Here is an 18,696-nt window from a genome sequence, read left to right on the forward strand (position 1 = left end):
GTCATTATATCACTCGGTCCTGGTTGTATCACACTCAAAACCATGATCAAACCATTAGAAATAACTCTTGCAATCGTAACTTTAGTTTCTTAGACATTATGCATTTCTAGTAACCAAAGGAAATTAAAAATCTTCAACAGTTCCGTTTCATATTACTTTGAAATGTACGCCTTGTGGTTACAGAATGCTCTTTACAGCATAATGTAAGTAACGATGATTCTTAATAAGATTCCTGTAACCTGCATCTTGTTCATATGACTCGTTCCTCTTGTTATTATTACTCAAACTAACATAAATTGTCTAAGGAAATTGAAATGAAGTTCCAGCGCCCACGAGAACTGCTCTAAATTGCCTTCGTTGCTAGGAATGGAGGCGCCACAGTCATCCTCCTTTACCATTATCTTCCCAGTTTCCTGTTTCGTTCTGTGCGATGAGATACTTCCAGCGGTAAAACCACATCGTAGCAACCATCCCGCCATAGCCTGCAGCTGCACGATACTCGCTAATCGATTTATGGTTCAATTTTGTTCGCCGGAAACAATTCCGTTCCTTCATTAAAACCAAACCAATCCTGACTGACCGACGCGACCACCACCACCATCAACGGCCGCGGACTGGCCACCTGGCCAGAACCATTCTCTTTCCTGCCAGGATATTGCCGTGCGTGGCGGAACGATTGATGTTTTGGAGCATTCACTATGGCGCCCAATTTACTGCTTACAACATCCGGGAATCCCTGCGGGATAAAGGAAATTATGCGCTCACCTTACCCCCCGGCTGTCTCTGTTCTGTTGTCCAAGAGAATGTTATTCGGGATGAAAATAGCAAATGGCGTACAGGACAGGACAGGGACCGAGGACCGTGGATCATCTCCAGCAAACCTTCATCAAGCCAGCATATCAAACGTGCTGGCGTCCATCATCACTGACTGACGATCACAGGACAGGTTAGGAGCACTGTCGCTCCCTGTGTCCTTCTCGCCGTGCTAGCCCCGGTTGATTGTGCGCTATTATCACCTCCCAAAGCCAAACTGATGATGATGGCGGAGCCAAATTAAATTACTCCCCGGATTAAGTGAACTTAGCCGCGCTGTGATGCCACGCCACGGTCCCTGGACCAGGGCCCTGGGAATGCCAACACAAAGCCAACACCGCCAGCGCCGCCGGTCCTTTCGAAAGCGTTTAAAGGATAATCTTTGCCCTTCTGCACCTTCCACCGGGGTGCGTTTGGGTGCTGGCAGGCCTGTCCTGGGAGGCTTTAAGGACATCCAGACAGACACCGAGAGAGGGAGAGATAGGGCAGTGATGTGCGATGATGAAGCAGATGAAGATGCCGGAGACTGATGATGAGGATGTTGTTGCTGTTGTATCGTTTGCAATGCTTGGATGATGCCGAGGGCCCTGTCACCGGGATATGTGTCACAGGGTGACGTTTTTTTGTGATCTTGCGACCGTTGCAGTACCTTCGAGAACTTCCTTCTCCTCTTTCTCTTTGTGACAACCGGGTGTCATTGATTAAACGAATAGAAGGTTGAATTATCCCCAAGGGAGACAGAGAGAGCAACGAAATCTCTCGAACACTCGAGAAACTTTTGAAGCGGAAAGGATGTGAAAGCAGCATCCCCAGGAGAGGGAGGACAGTGAGTTGTACAATCGTTGCGATACTAATTCAATCTCTATCAATCAGAGCACTTTATGAAAAACTCGAACCTAAAGGACTCGAGGAGGAGGAAGAGCGAATGGATGAGAAAACTTTCGAAACACACATTCCGGTACGGGGTTGGTCGATTTGATTTTCTCTGTCAATCATCTCGTGCTCACTCTCTCTCTCTCTCCCTATCTCTGTGTCGCTTTGTCACTAAAAACTCATTTCCTGGTACTACTACTGTCCACTCACAGGCGGGATAAGAAAGAAGAAGGTGAGGAAGAAGAGTTCAACAGATCAAAGCGATTGCTGTGAGCATTACAGTTTCACTATCGATCGTTCGACCTTTTCTGCTGTCACTCGAACGATGCTGATCGGTTGGCTAGCCACCACGCAGCATACAAAGAGAAAAATCCCTTTTTCCCTCTGGCGCTTTGTCACTTAATCACTTGGGGAAAGGAAAAGTGAGCCGAGACGAACGGCCGGCCGGCGATTGTTTGGCTTCGTTTCAGGCTTCCAAAAATAAACGATCACCCAAAACGGCCAGAGGATATTGTCATTTCGTTTCGATTCGTTTTGCTATTTCGTTTGCTGGCGTGGCTGCCGGCCAACGGTGCGCTCTTAAGAATGGACTCACGACCAAGACGCTTGGCTTTCGCCGCATTGTAATCCGTCGCGGGACATCGCAACGCAACCCTGCAAAGTCATTTCGATTCCCTTGCGCCGCCGTTGCTGCTGCTGCTGCATTGTGGAGAACCGGACGATTCACGCTCGCTACTCCTCCGCAAACAAACGGTCTTCGATCCGGACGTTGCTGCCCTTTTGGGCGAGCATCAAATGCATGCCCTGCGTGCTACTCGGTTGGCCGGTCGGTCGGTCGGTCGCGACACTTACGAAACATCAACCGGTGGTTCGTCGGGTTGTAAAGACGAGATGGTGTTGTCTGAGTGCACGCTTTGGCTTCTGATCTGCGCTTTGGAAAGAGTTCACACGCCAGCGATCACTGTGGGCGATCGGATTGTCGGCTGTAGATCGGATCTTCATTTGTCAGACCGACGACCGACCAGACCGCCACCGTCTGCCACCGTGACACGCATATGAGGTAATAAATCGTAGCGTGTTGGGCGGCGGTTGGTATAAGTGTTTTTTTTTTGCTTTCGGGGCTAATGTTTGGTATGGTCCATTACCACGGATCACGGAGAGGGATTTGGTTTCTTTTTTCTTCTTCTTTGCGGGAAGGGGCGAAGGTGACATTTCATCGACGACATTCCGAACAGGTATGATCGAGGAGAGGAAACCAGAACGATATTGGACAACTCAACATTAATGATTTATGCTACTCGTTACTATTGCCACTTTGCAAATGTTGCAAATTTCTAAACGTTCACGATGGAGTTCTTTACGTTTATCCTCTAGCTTATACACAATTGATTGAACTTTTAATTAAAAACAATGACAATTACAAAACACAATTTTGCAATCTCTGTTTTATTTCTTTAGCGATGAATCATTATAGAGAAGCTACTTAGAATATTAGACACGATTAGAATTCGAAGAATTTTTTCATGTTTAAATGGTTTAATGGGCTGTCTGTCATTAATTTAATTACTAAATCAAATTTTAATAACTTGTAAATCCTGTGTTATTTTGGATTCAATTATTTTTATTTTACTGAATAGCGAATTTTTTATTTAAAACTAATAAAAGTAATGCTTTAATCCAATAATTGCTCACCGCTAGCCACAATCTGTTGCCGACTTCCAGGCAATGGCTTATTTGTTGTCGAAAGAGCTTCTCTTCTTTTGAACCGATCGAACACACTAAAGAAGTTCTTGGCACATTTTTCATAACCTATCATGTTCACGGTATAGACACGGCAACTGACTTAAACGAGTTGATGAACTGTAGGTTTATCATTTTCAATTCCAGTAGTTAATTCTAATATACAATTCATTATTCATTTCTTGGTACAAGTCAAGGTGATTTGTAACACGATTTTGTTCTTCTTTCATTGCACCTTTCTTTAAATTGCCATGGAACTCAGTGTGATATCTTTTAACCCTCGGTTGGGCACCCGGCGTTTACCCCTTCGTTGGGCACCCGGGTACCCGGGTACCCCACTTATGTGCATTGCATTGTTATGTTCTTGTATCATCGTTTGTATCAGTTTTATGATAAAAATGGTGTTCTAGAACTAATTTAAGAGTCTTCGGAACGTATTTTTCTTTAAAAATCACAACAAAATTCAATAAAAACAATAAAAATAATGAACACAATGCATTGATACCCCTTCGTACGGTCATTCTCTACCGCGTTCGTCGTAAAGCAAACAATAAGATCGTAAAGTGATCGAATTTTCCAGCAAATATGTTATTGAAATTATTGATTTCTTCGAATAAATCAGTTTGGAATTGCCATAAGGCACTTTTGAGTCATAAACAATTGAGTTAATTGGGCACAATTGAGCTACGAGATCAGACCAGTTGCTACATGATGCGTTCAGAAAGTAATGAGAATTGATTTTTCTGACAAAACGGTTTGAGATATCGTGTTTATTTTTTTACGATAAGGTAGAGGAAGGTTTTAGCTATCAATCGCACTTTATTTCGTTCGGCTATGACCTACTGAAAGAAAATGGGACGATTTTTCGTGAACCATGTTTTTAGTTGATGGAACACCGTAGAATGTCCCCTTTCTTTGGGCCATTGGTCTGGCGCGGATCATCTGGACCTTCTTCCTGGCGCGGATCATCCGGACCTACAGAAAAACATTCCGTTGGTGCCAGTAATTCATCAAGTCCTCATACATTTCTGTTTGGGGGCTCTATGCCAGGAAAGAGGTCCGCGATGATCCGAGCTGTGGTCCATAGAAAGGGGGCGTTCTACGATGTTACATCAACTAAAAACATGGTTCACGAAAAATCGTCCCATTTTCTTTCAGTTTGTCATAGCCGAATGAAATAAAGTGCGTTGAATAGCTAAATCATGCCTCTATGTTGGCGTAAAAAATTCAATACCTTATCTCAAACCGTTTCGTCAGGAAAAATCCAGTCTCATCACTTTCTGAACGCACCATGTATATTGGTTTCTGTGGTCTACGAAAATGCCGCCTAAACCCTTTTTGATGAAGATTAGTGTATAATTTTGCTCATATGTTAAGAAAATTACGCTATAAGAACCATTTTTAATCAGTTTGAGAAATAATATATAATTTAAATTGCACATAAAAGGTTTCAAATATGTTGATTATTTTTCTCCTATTGCTCATGGAAAAGCTCAAAAGTTATTAATTTTTCATCAAAATATTGTAGTTTACCTAATTAACGATTAATAAACACGTCAACATGGATAAATGTTGATAAAAAGTGTAGTTTTGTGTTTATAAACATAGCCCATGTGCATAGCCAACGTATGGGGTACCCGGGTACCCGGGTGCCACTGGGCGGGTGTTAATTTCATCGGGCCATAATTACCTTTAAATATGAGTTATCAAAACAATTTCAACGCCAATTCGGCTTAAAATGAGTTGTACTTTGGGGATCCGGAGTTTCGTAAAAAAATATTGACGGGAAGGCATTCATTTTTTCGTTGAAACTTGAAATGGGTACCCGGGTACCCGGGTGCCCAACCGAGGGTTAAATCATGCGTGAAGCTACAAAAAAGGATTTAAAAAAATTATAAAAATGATTTTATCGTTTCACATGAATCCGGATCGAGAGACTCTGCCAATCAACCACTATAATTACTGCCCAAGATACTTTCATCTCAACCCGATCACTTGTAAAGCATGTATACTTCGCCTGAGCAAAAGAATGGACTACATAAACTTGCGATGCTGCTACGATGCGTTTCTTTTTATGTAAAGTTAATTGAACTTAACAAACACACTTTATCCGGGGACAAGGTGTTTGAATAAAACAAAACGATGGAACAATAAGCTGGTCTATATTCTTTGACCGTCTGTTTCTCTTGAGAATCCGCTAAAATTAATCCACAATTGACACTTGCAATTGACATAAACTGCAAATCTATCCGATGATCTAAAAAATATCTTTTATGAAACTTGTGCAATGCGCATTATAAGGTTGATTAGGATGGGCAAAAAAAAATATATTGTAAACTTCCAATAGTGTTCAGCTAACGTTACGCTGTTTTCAATTTAGTGATTAAATTTGTATCATCGATCTACACAAGCTAGTTCAAAACGGGTTCTAAAAGCAATTTATAAATCACTAAAAACATAGAACGAAAGCTTTGCTAAACTCAATGTCTAAAAATAGAATTTATGGAATTTCATCACAAATGCTTCCATGGTACAGCCATGAATGAGCCAAATTGACAAATAGCTAACTCGGAAAGCAAAAATGGCAATCTCTGAATGCGCCATTCAGTGCATCCTTTCATAATCCCAAATCCATTCAAAATGCATTTCAATAAAACGCATTTCCATTCCTGCGTTTTTCTAAACCGAAAAACGTTATGGTTGTGGGTCCCTTTTTTGGCAAAACACAATCCCAATCCCCAACGAAACTGCACCATCGTGCTGTCGCTCGTCCGGTCTAATCTAAAGTGCATCCAGCGCTGACGGGCATCAATCATGATGAATGGGTCAGCCCTAACCGTTGTGGGCTTCGTCTGAAACCAGTCGGCTTTGAACCAAACCAAACCAGAAAAAAACGAGAACGAAAGCTACCGTAGAACCGACAGGCCAGTCCGCTGCACTCGGAGCACACACGAGGCCTCACAACGATGCTGATGATCAAATTTTCATCTCAAATATGTGTTTTGACCACCCGACAGACTTCCCGCGGCGCCACACTCTCCACAGATTCGGCCACCAAAATCCGATCGCCGTGCATTCATATCGGCCAACACTATTGCCCACTTTTGGAGTCTACCAAAAACCCGGAATATCGTTACTTCATAGTGCAGGGTACCGGTTTGTCGTGTTGCTGCTCGCGAGCACTCTCTCGACGGGTCTCCGGGTATGGAACGGATTTTTGGGGCGCGGTTTTTTTTTTATTAGCCCTTGGCCCTACATTAGCTCGCCCAGCGGGCAGATGGTGTGGCGCATAATTTCATGCTGCGAGCCCGCGACGGCGTGGATTACGCGCACGAACCAAGTCACGGCGGCGGCGCCCAACCATCGCACCCACGTCTGTCGTCTCAGATAGTGGCGGCACACCAAAAACAACCTCTCTCCCCCTCAAAAATGCTCTCTCACATTGTGACAGACGCACAGACGGAGGAGCATCGGCTGCAGCAACACCAACACCTCAATCTTATTTCTGTTTTCCTTCTGTTTCCCTTTCCATCATTTGACTGCCCATTTCGTGGGGGGCTCGGGCGCGATATTCATTTGCGCCACCGAACTGTGGCACGCCTTTGGGGTGGCAAGGGAGGCGGCCCCGAGAGACACCCGTCACACAGATCCACGTGGGCACACATGGGGGCGCCCAGTGGCACGGGATGGGGAATTGAAATTGACGTGCGTGCGCAAACAAATGAAGATCATCTTACGGGTGCCCCCGGGGGCCCGATCTCGTCCGTAATTTGTCTCTCTCTCTCTCTCTCTTCTGCTCCCCCTCTCCAACTCTCTTTGTCTGGGTGGAGGAGTGTTTAAGGTGGATGGTATTGTCACGCGGACACGCAGGGAAGCATAAAAACCAGCATCACTTCCCTTTCTTTTCCTCCTCGTTGAATGGTTGTTTGTTCGGCTTTTGGGTGCTTCGCGTTAATTATTGTCCGGCATCCGCAGACACTCCTGGCCAGCTGGCTGGATAAGGTTTTCGATAATATAATCCCGTTTTCCCGCAGGGGCTTACCGAAACACGATCAGTGATTGGTGTAATGGGAAATTGGGTGCATTTCATTATGATCTTTATGATCATTGGAATGGTTGCTGGCTCATTAATTTTATATGACCGTTCCAACGGCGATGGAGAGTGAGTTTTTTGTCAGGTTTCTTACTGGTTTGTGGTTAGGAAAAGGGCTTTATATCTCTTTTGATTTGTTTTACAAGCAATAAATCAACATTCCATTTCAATTGTTGTGAGGGATCCAAGAGAGAGGATTTTTGGCGTATTTATTGTACTTGAATGGATCCATCTTTTCATCTCTTTTCGATAATTGTTTGCATAATGCCACCACTTTAATCAGTGAAATCAACAGCTCTTAAAAGCAGGTCTGCAGCTCGTTGAGTTGAAAACAAACTTTTATAATTGGATCGGATCGACTCGCTTTCATTCTGAGTATAATTGATGCATAACCAAACCATTCCCTCAAAATGTATCAAAACAAATAATTTTGATTGTAAAATGAGATTAAAAAAAGTTCGACAAGTTATTTTTTTTACTCAATTCACTCTTTGAAGAAAGCAACGTGGCAAGTCCTCTTCCTAGAGAAATGTTTTGTTCTTTCTCACAACATCCACACCAACATTCAAATTCGTATGTGTGATGTGAAACGACAATTCTAATCATTTATGGTACAATCTGCACAAAGAAAATCCTTTAATGCACAGGATCAGCACGGGGATCTAGGACGACTTTATTCAATGCAGCCATTTCGTATCGCGCATGCATGTTGAATCGGATTCCTAGATTATCAACTACCCTATCTAACTAGCTGATCAGTAATTGAGTGGATTAGTGAAATGAAATCAAATGGCTTGCCAGTTCAATAGATGATAACAATCAATCAATCAATTGTGCCTCTGAAATTAGCTTTAAAAGCTAAGTGATAATAAGGGAACATGGTTTGATTAAAATTGATATGTTGTAGAACTGAATAATCGAACTGATTTTTTAAAATTTTCCATATGTAAAGGGGGCTTCGTTTTTTTTTTTTGCGACACATATTTTTAACATTTTAACCTGAATTTTGAACCCTTTCAAGAACATTGTGTAAAATTGTTTTATAAATTTAGGAAAAACTGACAAAGATACAGATATTTGAAAATCCGCGCTTCATACAAGGCTCCATGCGGCTCACTACTTTGAAAAGCGTTTCCCAAAACCAACGTTTTCCAAGTCGGTGCCTATCGTACTGTAAAAACTACGGAACAGATCGATTCGAAATTTTTAACACATAATCTGTGGACTTTTTGCTAGGTTTTGCCATCGAGATTTCAAAGAAATTGTTCATACATTTTTTTAAACAATTATCAGCTCCTTTCTTCAGACAAAATCACAAAAAGCATCACTTTTCCAACTTCAAAAATCTGCCTTAAATCGAAAAAAAGGATTTTCAACAAAAACTCAACGGGGCTACCTGGATAAACTTATAATCTTTCAAAAGAATATTGGTTTCTATTTTTCTGATGCCCCATCACGCAGCTACAATGGGCACCGGAAAAAGTACCTCTTCGCAGACGCACCTTCATAAATTTGATGTTATGGATGAAGTTTTAGATAAATTTTCCCCAAATATACAACAAAATATTCTTCAAAAGTTGTAGTTTAATATGCCATTCACTTGAAAAAATAAAGGGGAATAGTTGCGTCACGAAACATCCTCAAAAATGAGTCTTTTTTTGACCAGAAATTACCGAAGCCCCCCTTAACTTACACTTGCTGGAAGCATTTCTCAATCTAATGATGAAGTAATTATTAATGATGAATGAAATTCGGCAAATAGAAACTACACCGAATTGAACCGTATAGGGAATTCCCCTAAATATCTCTTTGCATGAATGGTTTCAAGCCTCTTCAAGTTTTCATCTACAAACCCCCAACGGGCTGAATGGAATCCCATTCAACATTCGCTATGCGATCCATCCCACTTTATGCTCACTTCAAACCGAATCCACCATTCCCAAGCAAATCGAAGCTCGGTTTAGCTCGGTCAATCGCCAAAACCCCGTCGTCACACATGAACGTCATAAATGAAGGGGCTCGAACGGCGCCGAATCCCGGGACCGCCGCCACCGCCGCTCGGAGTGGTTGCCACACGAATTATTAATGCCCGGTTCCTGCTGCCGGCCACATTTCGCCGTAGGCTCCGTTTATGCTTCCCAGCAGCTCGGCAGCACGATCACAGCACAGCACACGCTGCATAATCTAGCGATTTTCCATCCTCATCGCCGTCATCATTTGCCGCTTACTGCGCTTACGTCAATCGCAGGAAAAGCCTCGACTTGATTGCGCAGTGCCATTTCGACCCTCGCGGCCCGAGGACCGTTTTGCTGTAAGCGGCTTGGCGGTGGCGACGACGGCAATGTTCTTAGCATCCTTGAGACTTCAGAGCTGGGTCGTGGTGCCGTGGCGTCCGTTTCCCGGTATCGTTTTAATCCTCATAAATGATAGTGCTTTCGGGGGTGAAATGGCGGCTAAAACAAAGGCCATGTCGTGCGTCACGACGAAAATCTAGTCAGTCTGTCCACCGACCACCGTTGAGTGCGCATTTCGGAACCACAAGCCACGAGGCTGGTTGACGACGATGAAGACCACACGTGGTCGTATTTCCTGGAACCAGTGCATCGTATTTCACTGTTTTTTTTTTCTGTTACATTTCGTTTCGCTCTCCAAAAATGTCTCATTATGCGGGAGTTAAAAGCTTACCCAAAAAACCCATCTCTACTCACCCGGCTGTGCTCATTATTATTGTTCTCATCTCGCGTAAGATCCTCGCTAAGCAACAGAAACACAAGCTCAGCCCCAGAAACTCGAGTTAAGGTCCATAATCCTCCCTTGGAACAACTTTTATTTGTGAAACGGTTGACCACAGAAAAAACCATTTCCAACAGAAATGTCTCTCCGATGGTGCACTGGAGTGCTGTATGAAATGAATAAGTCATCGCAACATCGCGAAGACATGGAGCGCGAAATGATTTTAATTGCTGTTCCACCCCTCGTTGCTGCTCCACCAAATGGACGCCAAAGTTGACTCCCAGCGAAAAAAAGAACAGGAAAAAGGCAAACAGAGTGGTGTCCACCAAGGGGTCCCTGTGGCGGAACAATGACGTTCCCTCTGGCCATTCAGACATGCGCGGGGCCTGTAAGCGACCACAAACCACTGTTTGGTTTTGGTTACGAAACCGCGCATCGCAAAACAAACAAAAAATGAACCCAAAAAACCGCAAAAGGATGAAGAGTAAATGAAGGGATCGCACATAAATGGAATATCAACTCCCATGGCGCAGTGACCGGCTGCACTGCTGCTCGCACTGGGTGCACTACTGCCGTTGCTGCAGTTCCGTGGTTCGCCCCTCGGTAACATCCGGTGCTTGCTGGTGGTGCAAGGAAGCGTGAACATGATTTTCCTTTCTAAAGCTCACCTTCCATGTTGGCCAGCGGGGAAGAGGAGGCTGTTTATGCTGCACGTTCAACCACAAAGCATCCATCTTCTTCTGGCCACCGACCTTACGTGCACCTTTCTTTGGTGGCTTTTTTTTTTGTTTGTAGAACACTTTTCACTCACCACTCAAAGCTACAACTCGACGAGTAACATCTCGTGTTAGGTCCCGATGATGAACTGCAACCGTGCTCCCTTGCTGGAAGGACTGTACAACCACAACCACAAGCAGGATTGCTCGCGGTTTCGTGGTGTCCAGCCCGCCCCCAGGGACGAAGGAAAACATTTTTCAACGGGATAAACCCCTATTTATTACATGCAAATTAAAACCACATTTAATTATCAGACAAACACAAAGCGAGTGACGCACAACACATCTACTCGTTCTCGTTACATTGTTACGACCAGAGTGCAGAAGCATCAGCAGCAACAACAACATAACAAATGCACGATGCAAAACGTTTCTACCATCCAGCGGCCCGGCAAATGGTCAGCAAAACTGGTCAGCAAATGGTCCATCTTGACTGCCAAGAACCGTTTTCCGCCGGTCGTCCTTCTTCCCTTTCCTGCAACGATTTCCGTTTTCATAATGTAGCCTTTTCCCGGTGCAGCGACGACCAACCGAGAGAGAGAGTGCTTCACTCTTCACTCGCCCATTCTCGTCTCGCTATTTATCAAACCGACGGAGCATGTATTTCATTTAAATTTTCCTCCTCCTCCTCCACCTTTTCCCTTTGCACCCGGTGGCCGGATGGAGCTAGAAGTCCGGACCGGAACTAGGAGCACAACTTGAGCAACTTCCGCGCACAGCGAGCAAGTTCTCTCTCTCTCTCTCTCTCTCTCTCTCTCTCTCTCTCTCTCTCTCTCTCTATCTGTCTCTCCGTCTCTTTGGTTTCTTTTGCAAAACACGACAAACGGTTGCTGGTTTATGGGCCTGACTTGGCTTTGGTTAACCCGGCCCCCGGTCGCCCAAGTGGTCCAAAGGAAGTGGTCGACGATGCCCTCTATTCACTCTATAGGAAAGAAGCTGCAGCTGGAACTGGAACAGGCCGCATCATTTTTCCTTACCCTCACTCTCTCTCCCTCTTCTCACTGTTTTTATGCACTCTTCGCTCTCCGTCCATCCCCGGTTGAAGTAGCAACTTGTACGTTTGCGGTTTTTGCTGTCTAATCCGGGCAGATGTTGGCAAACTTGGTTGGTTGGTTGGTTTTTCTTTAAAAAAAAAACGCCTCCAGAGCTGCATGACGTGCATGGGTATGTTGGGAATGTGCGAACGAGCGAAACGCATCCGAATCCGCACCGCCCGGGGGTGGGGGAACTCGCGGAAAAATCTCGTGGCGCTTCTGTAAGTAATCACTTCCCCGAGGAGGAGCCAACTTTCGACGATAATTTACGAGCTGGCAGTCGGGGTAGACAAGAAACTTGGGGCCGTAAAACACTGCTCCTGCCGCAAAACTTATCGCCAATGTTTGCTCAGCTGGTGTGTCGTCCCCTTTCGCCCCCGCCCCCCCCCCTAAAGGGAGGAGTAGATTTGCGAATCTACTTATTGAAAAATCGACTTTGAAGTAGCTTTCCGCTCGCTGATGGAGTGGAGTCTCCCCCCGCACAAGTCGCGCACGCGTTGCTAGTTACAAACGGAGGTCGGAGGTTCGTTTTTATCAGTTCACCGAGCGGGTGATCAATTGGCTTGCCACGCAGTTCATGAAGCTTTTTGCTCTGTTTGGAATTCATTGGAACACATAATTCATTAGACAGTGTGTGCAGCAGCAGCAGCAGCAGCAGCGGGGTCTGCAGTTCAGAGATGGAGTTACATGAGATTCGGCTGATCCGGAATTGATACCGCGGTTACCGATAGCTGCTGCTGATTGAAACCATTTGCACAATCTCTTTCTCTGTTGGTTTTGCGCTGATTCTGGGGTTACAAATCGTTCGGGAAAACTAATGTAAACTGAAGCAGTCTCAAGTTTTAAGCTCCATGGTGGGGTTAATTTAAAGTTCAACATCGATCACTTTACATTCTTTATTTGTTTGTTTTCGTAAAAAAAAATTTTTTTATAGTAAAAAGGTTGTTTTTCAATGTTAATTCAATCTTGTTTTCAAGAAAGTGTGTGGTTGAAATTGATCGAAAGCTATCTTGCAAATATTGTTGTTGAAATCCAAATTGGTCTTTGCTTTGACTTTTTTTACCATCAATATGATTTTTCAAAGTTCATAATGCATGAAATGTGTCTAATTATTGCTAGACCATCACGATTTCCTTCGATTTACCAAAAATATTGGCCATTTCTGATTGCCTCAAGCTAAAAATATCTTTTGAACCGTTACGACACTATAAAAATCGTTTTTGAAAGAAGTATAATCTTACTATTTAATAATTTTCGAAATCATTTATGAATTTCTCTGATTTATCGATGGTTGAAATAAGGAAGAATTAGCGTTGCCTTTGATCTAAAATAATTGGATCATTTGTCGTTCTTGATCTGTGTGCCAATTAGCCAAAGAATTGTCCGAAATTCTTTTAAAAAAATATTTAAAAACACGGAGGTTATTAAAATGTGCAAGCTTTAAATAATGTAGCTCAGTTCTTCTGTTGTACAACAATCACAAAAATGAAGAGATTGTACGAAATTGTTGTGTGATTTTTTTTCTTCCATTGCGTTCAAACGAATGTCTAGTTTAGACAACAAAAATGAATGATTTGATATTTCGTCCCAAAGAGATATCAGAGATAGCCTCTTATCTGAATCATTATTTACGTGTATACTAGCCCCACATGCACGAACACAATTAATTCTTGGTGTAGCTAATCGAATGTGTACGCACGAATCATACGCGTATCCAAATGATTACAGAAGCACTCCTGATTGAAATGATGAGTCATAATGATAAATAATTAAATGAAGGATTTTCAACAATGTTTTCGCAAGCCGGATTTAAGTTTTTGACTATACCATTGATTCAAATTTTATGATTAAATGAAGTTCCAAATATCCTTGCCCAACGTTACATTACAGAAGACAGTCAGGACAATTCTGTACAATAAAACAATTTTGAATGGTTTTCCATCTACATCCATTCTATTTCTAAAAACTGAAAGGCCAACCCTTAGCTGCATAATCTTTTACAACAATAGAGCACCAATGACTTTGTACTTTTCTTCATTTCAGGAGAAATGATGTTGAACGGACAGCAACGCTCGAATATCCCTGAACGCTCCCTTTGTTGCCCAAAACTATAACTCACCGCAACTCCCTCGGTGAAACCTTCAAAACCTTTTTTTTCTGCGGTTCTTGTGTGGTTCGTTTCTCTTTACATTTTTCCAACCGAAAAAGTGGCAGAAAGTCGAAAGGAAAATTCCTCCCACGCTCGCTAACAAGGCAGCATTTTCATCTTCCAGGATGCGCACCCTCCGCTCCGCTGACGAATGGGGCATCATTATGGTTAATCATGCTCCCACTTATCATGGATAAAAGATAATTTTAATTTGAAAAAGCGACCCGTCGTTCACCTGACGCACCGGGAACGGGAGCATCCGGAGCGTCCAATCCCCTCTCCGCCCCCGTGGAAACAACTACCTGCCCTCATACATCTTCATCAGCCACAACACCAGCAGCCATTCCACGGGCTAACCCCTCGAGCGCTGGTTTGACCAACGACCAACGAAGCTGGGCTTCATTTGCCTTTTTCCAATTTGCAGTAAAGCTCATCCTCCGTGCCCATGGAGGGAGGCAAAAAAGGCGACCCAAGGGAGAAGAAGTGTAAACAAATGTCGAAGTAAAAATGCTCGGACACAAAAGCAACAACCTGGTGCGTGGTGCACATTGCACAACCACCACACCACGGTGCGCGTCGCGGTGAGTCATAAATTACGCAGAAAGATAAAAACTTTCGAAAAAAAACCACCACCGGCACCGAGAATCGTCCGCAAAATCATCGTTTTGTGTGCGAAGCAGTTTAAGAAGCTAATGCAGATGATGAAACGGAATTAAGATTTGCTACAGTACAGCACCCGGGGCCTTTCGTGAGCGAATCTTGGGAAGTGTACAAACGTTAGACATCCCATCGACCAGAGGTGGTGGTGGTGGAAGGACACATAAATCCTTATTCCCGTGCCGAATCCTGGCTGAATCCCGTTTAATGTGTTGCTGCCATGTTCGCGGAACGCATTTTGAGTCGGAAAAACCATTCCTCCTTTGGTTCGGTGGCCAATTACTTAAAACATGCTCGCTTGGGACCACACTTTAAGCAGTTGGCTTGTACGAAGCGACATTAGAAAAACATTTTACGGTCACGGTGAATTGTTAAAACATGAACGCACGCGCTCGGGAAGCACTCCTCGACCTTCCATTAGCCTTTGACGTTCATCCTTGTGACCAATCGGACTCGAAAAGAACGCGAACCGACGGGAAACGATGCTCTCTGGAAAAGAAAGCCCTCCAGCATCCCTTTCCCAGCGAAAGGACACGTGGTCTCCTGGAAGGGACACTTTCATTGAACCATTTGACCGGGACCGGGAAAATATTATCGTTTCCCGATGATACACGATTCACTCGATCGATACCACCATCCGAGAACCAGAAACCGAATGGACGCTACTAATAATATATTGAATTCCCTATTCCGTGCTGCCTCTTCTCCCTTCTGAAAGGTCCTTTCGTTCGAAAGCGGCGAAAGAAGGGACTGGAAGTGCACTTGTCTTGAGCAAAGTACCACTGAACTCCATGTGGAAAGGAGAGCAGCACCGGGGAGGTGGGACGATGAAAAATGATTTTCCTTCTGGACCCGGAGCCCGGTCGTCGCATGACACGTGATGACACAATGGTTTCGTTCCCTCTTTTCGCCCTTCTTAACGGTCTTGTATCGCAAAAGTCAATACGTGGAACACGGAAAGCTGAGCGCTGAGGACAAGGTAGAGCTGCCCCGTGGGGTCTCTTAAGTGAACCTGAAGAGCCAGAGCAATTGTGTCTCCTGGCCGCGATCAGAACGGAACCGAAAATCCGTTTTGCTTCGCCTCAAAAAAAAACGGAACGAAACGAAACGAAGCGCAAGTCACGAGACTTTGCAACAACAAAAAGAAAACACTTTTAGAAAATTAACCATTATTGTTACAGCCCTTGTACCAGTTCGCTTGGCCATTCAGTTGACCGTCAACAATGTTTTGTAGATTGTTTTCGTAAAAAGAAATGCCAAACGAAGAATGTAGCGTGACTCAAATGTAGAGAAAAATCTTTTCGCCCAAAACCACAACCAGAAACAACGCGTGGCGCGCTCGTGTGGTTGGGGTTCGCTCGGAAAGAGTTCGATCTCGACGACGAAATCGACTGCTGGCTAATGTTAGATTTGTCACTTTTCATCACCAAGCGACCAAGCGACACAGCCACAACCGAGTTCGTCCGAGTCCGTGAAGGGACAAATTAACAATCATTTACCAATCATTGGCTCCGCTGTCTGTTCTCTGCTCTGCTGGGCCACGTCCAACGCCAGGTCGATGCAACAACACCTACGACCACATAAATTTAACATAAACTTTTATTTTTATCTGCTTCACGCGACGCGCGCGCTTCTGCGCTCGCTGCAGACTACGCTGCCCCCCCCCCCCCCCCCCCCTTCCTCTATAAGAACAGGTGCTGAAGACGAAAACGGGAAAGCACCAGAACCGAGAGTGCACTCCGGATTGCCGGGCATCCGATTATCGGTGGGTTGCATCGCTTCAGTCTTCAGCTTCGAATGGAGATCGAACGAATGGCGGCACGGCGCTCGATGATTAGAGCGCACACACGCGTTTCGGATCATGTAATTAACATAATTGGTACTTCAGCTAATGGTCCTCAGCGCTCAGTGACGTCATGGTAGACGACGTGCACGAAACGAGGCGACAATTCCGGTAGCGCCATAAATGTCAATCACTACCCTGAGGTCCACTGAGGGTCCGTATCTGTATCGAAGGGAAGCGGGAGGTACAAATCGTTGATGAGCGCACAGTACGCACCGTATTGCACCGTTTCGATCCTCGAATCTGTGTCTGGATTGTGGAATTTCCAACCACACGGTGTGCGGTATTTAGACTTTTCCCATTCATTCAAGCTTAGTGTGTGCGAAGGAAGGAGTTGAACAATTTACGACACCTTCAAACCACCTCCACGCACACCTCTCGAAGCGAATGGCCATAAAACAAAATGGCAACCGACGGTACACTTTCCCGGACCCGCCCGGTTACAAAACAGTAAAACCTAAAATCGAAACGTAGAATGGCCATTCCGAAGCTACTTACCGGTTGTCGATAGGACGAAAATAATGGCAACCACCACCCGGCAGCTGTGGCCATTGCCCATCGGTGCCCTTCGTCCTCTTCTCTCCATTCTGTACTGCGGTACCGTTGTCCTAGAACGATTGCAGCTGAAGCTTCTTTCGATACCGATTCTGACGGGCTGTTAGTTATTTTCGTACTTTCACTACTCCATAAACGAATTAACAACCGTTTAGGGGATGGTTCCCTGGTAAACTAGTAGGCAATAGACCACAGACAGATAGACAGACCGCCACTGAACCGAAATCACACACTACACCGATCGATGAGTAAAGCCTCACTTTGCGATCACACTTGGCAGCGGCACGGAGCGGTTTCTCCAAGAACCAATGATCTAATCACACATCACCACGAGCGCATGCATGGTTTGTGCGGAATGTTAATGCGATTCGCTTGCCTGCGGATTTGCGCGCAGAAAATGTGCAAAAATCATCATCAACTCCCGGTCCCGGTCCCCCGTTCGGTTAAGTATTTGCCAAATGAGTTCACCAGATGGTGCGACTCAATCGCAATCCTTGTTTCGGCTTCGACTGCCTCCAACGAGAATATCTAGTTCCTAATCAAACGGGGAAGGGAAACGAGAGCACGCACTGGGGAGTTCTTGGGTCGCACGAGCAGAGCACGAACCGATCGCGATCACGCACCAAAGACGACTGACGGGGTGATCGCCGTGGACGGAACCATTTGAGCATAGATTTTCATTTCGACACCCACTGGCCGGCTGCCTAGCTGGTGGCGGTGGCCACGCTCCTAAGCCGTCCCCCCCGCCCAGGGGGACGATTCGTGACGATTCCTGGGGTGGCGGCGAGATGCGTTCGAGCACCCGAGATCGAGTTGCGTGATCATTCTGGCGAGCGATCGAGATCGCGTGGTCGGGGAAAGAGAAATGCATTCTCCATATTGTCTCGACGCGTGCTGATAGCGGACGGACAGCGCACTAGCACTGCGTCACACCTGCTGCGTGTGGCCATTGGTTTTTGTGGCCATCATTTCTGTGTTGTCCGGACATACAGTGGAGCGATCTGCTACCTGTTACGCACACGTCCCCCCCCTCCGGAGCATGTGTCGATCGTTAATCCAGTGGAAGGTGTTGGTTGTCCAGAAAAGGGGTGTCCAGTCCGGACACAAAACAAATTCCGGACTTTTCTATTCGTTCGTTCGGCAGTTCGTTCGTGTGGTCGCTAGATGAGATCAAACGCGCACCACCGGGGAGGCCGGAGGGGAGGGAGGGTTTATGAGTTGGCCCGAAAAATTATGTCACACCTCGGGCTGACGCCATATTTTATGGCGATCAGCCATCGGCATGATAGGTCGTTTCTGTTTCCGTCCCCCCACCGGTGGTATCGGGTTACAGATGTGGTGCACGCACATTCTCGTTCTTTTGTTGAACGCCAACGAGGAAGACGAGTTGGATGGTTTTTCGGAATGGAATTCTAGCGGTTGGTGTTGCA

This window comes from Anopheles aquasalis, chromosome 3 (genome assembly GCF_943734665.1).
Source record: "Anopheles aquasalis chromosome 3, idAnoAquaMG_Q_19, whole genome shotgun sequence".
Lineage (NCBI taxonomy): Eukaryota > Metazoa > Arthropoda > Insecta > Diptera > Culicidae > Anopheles > Anopheles aquasalis.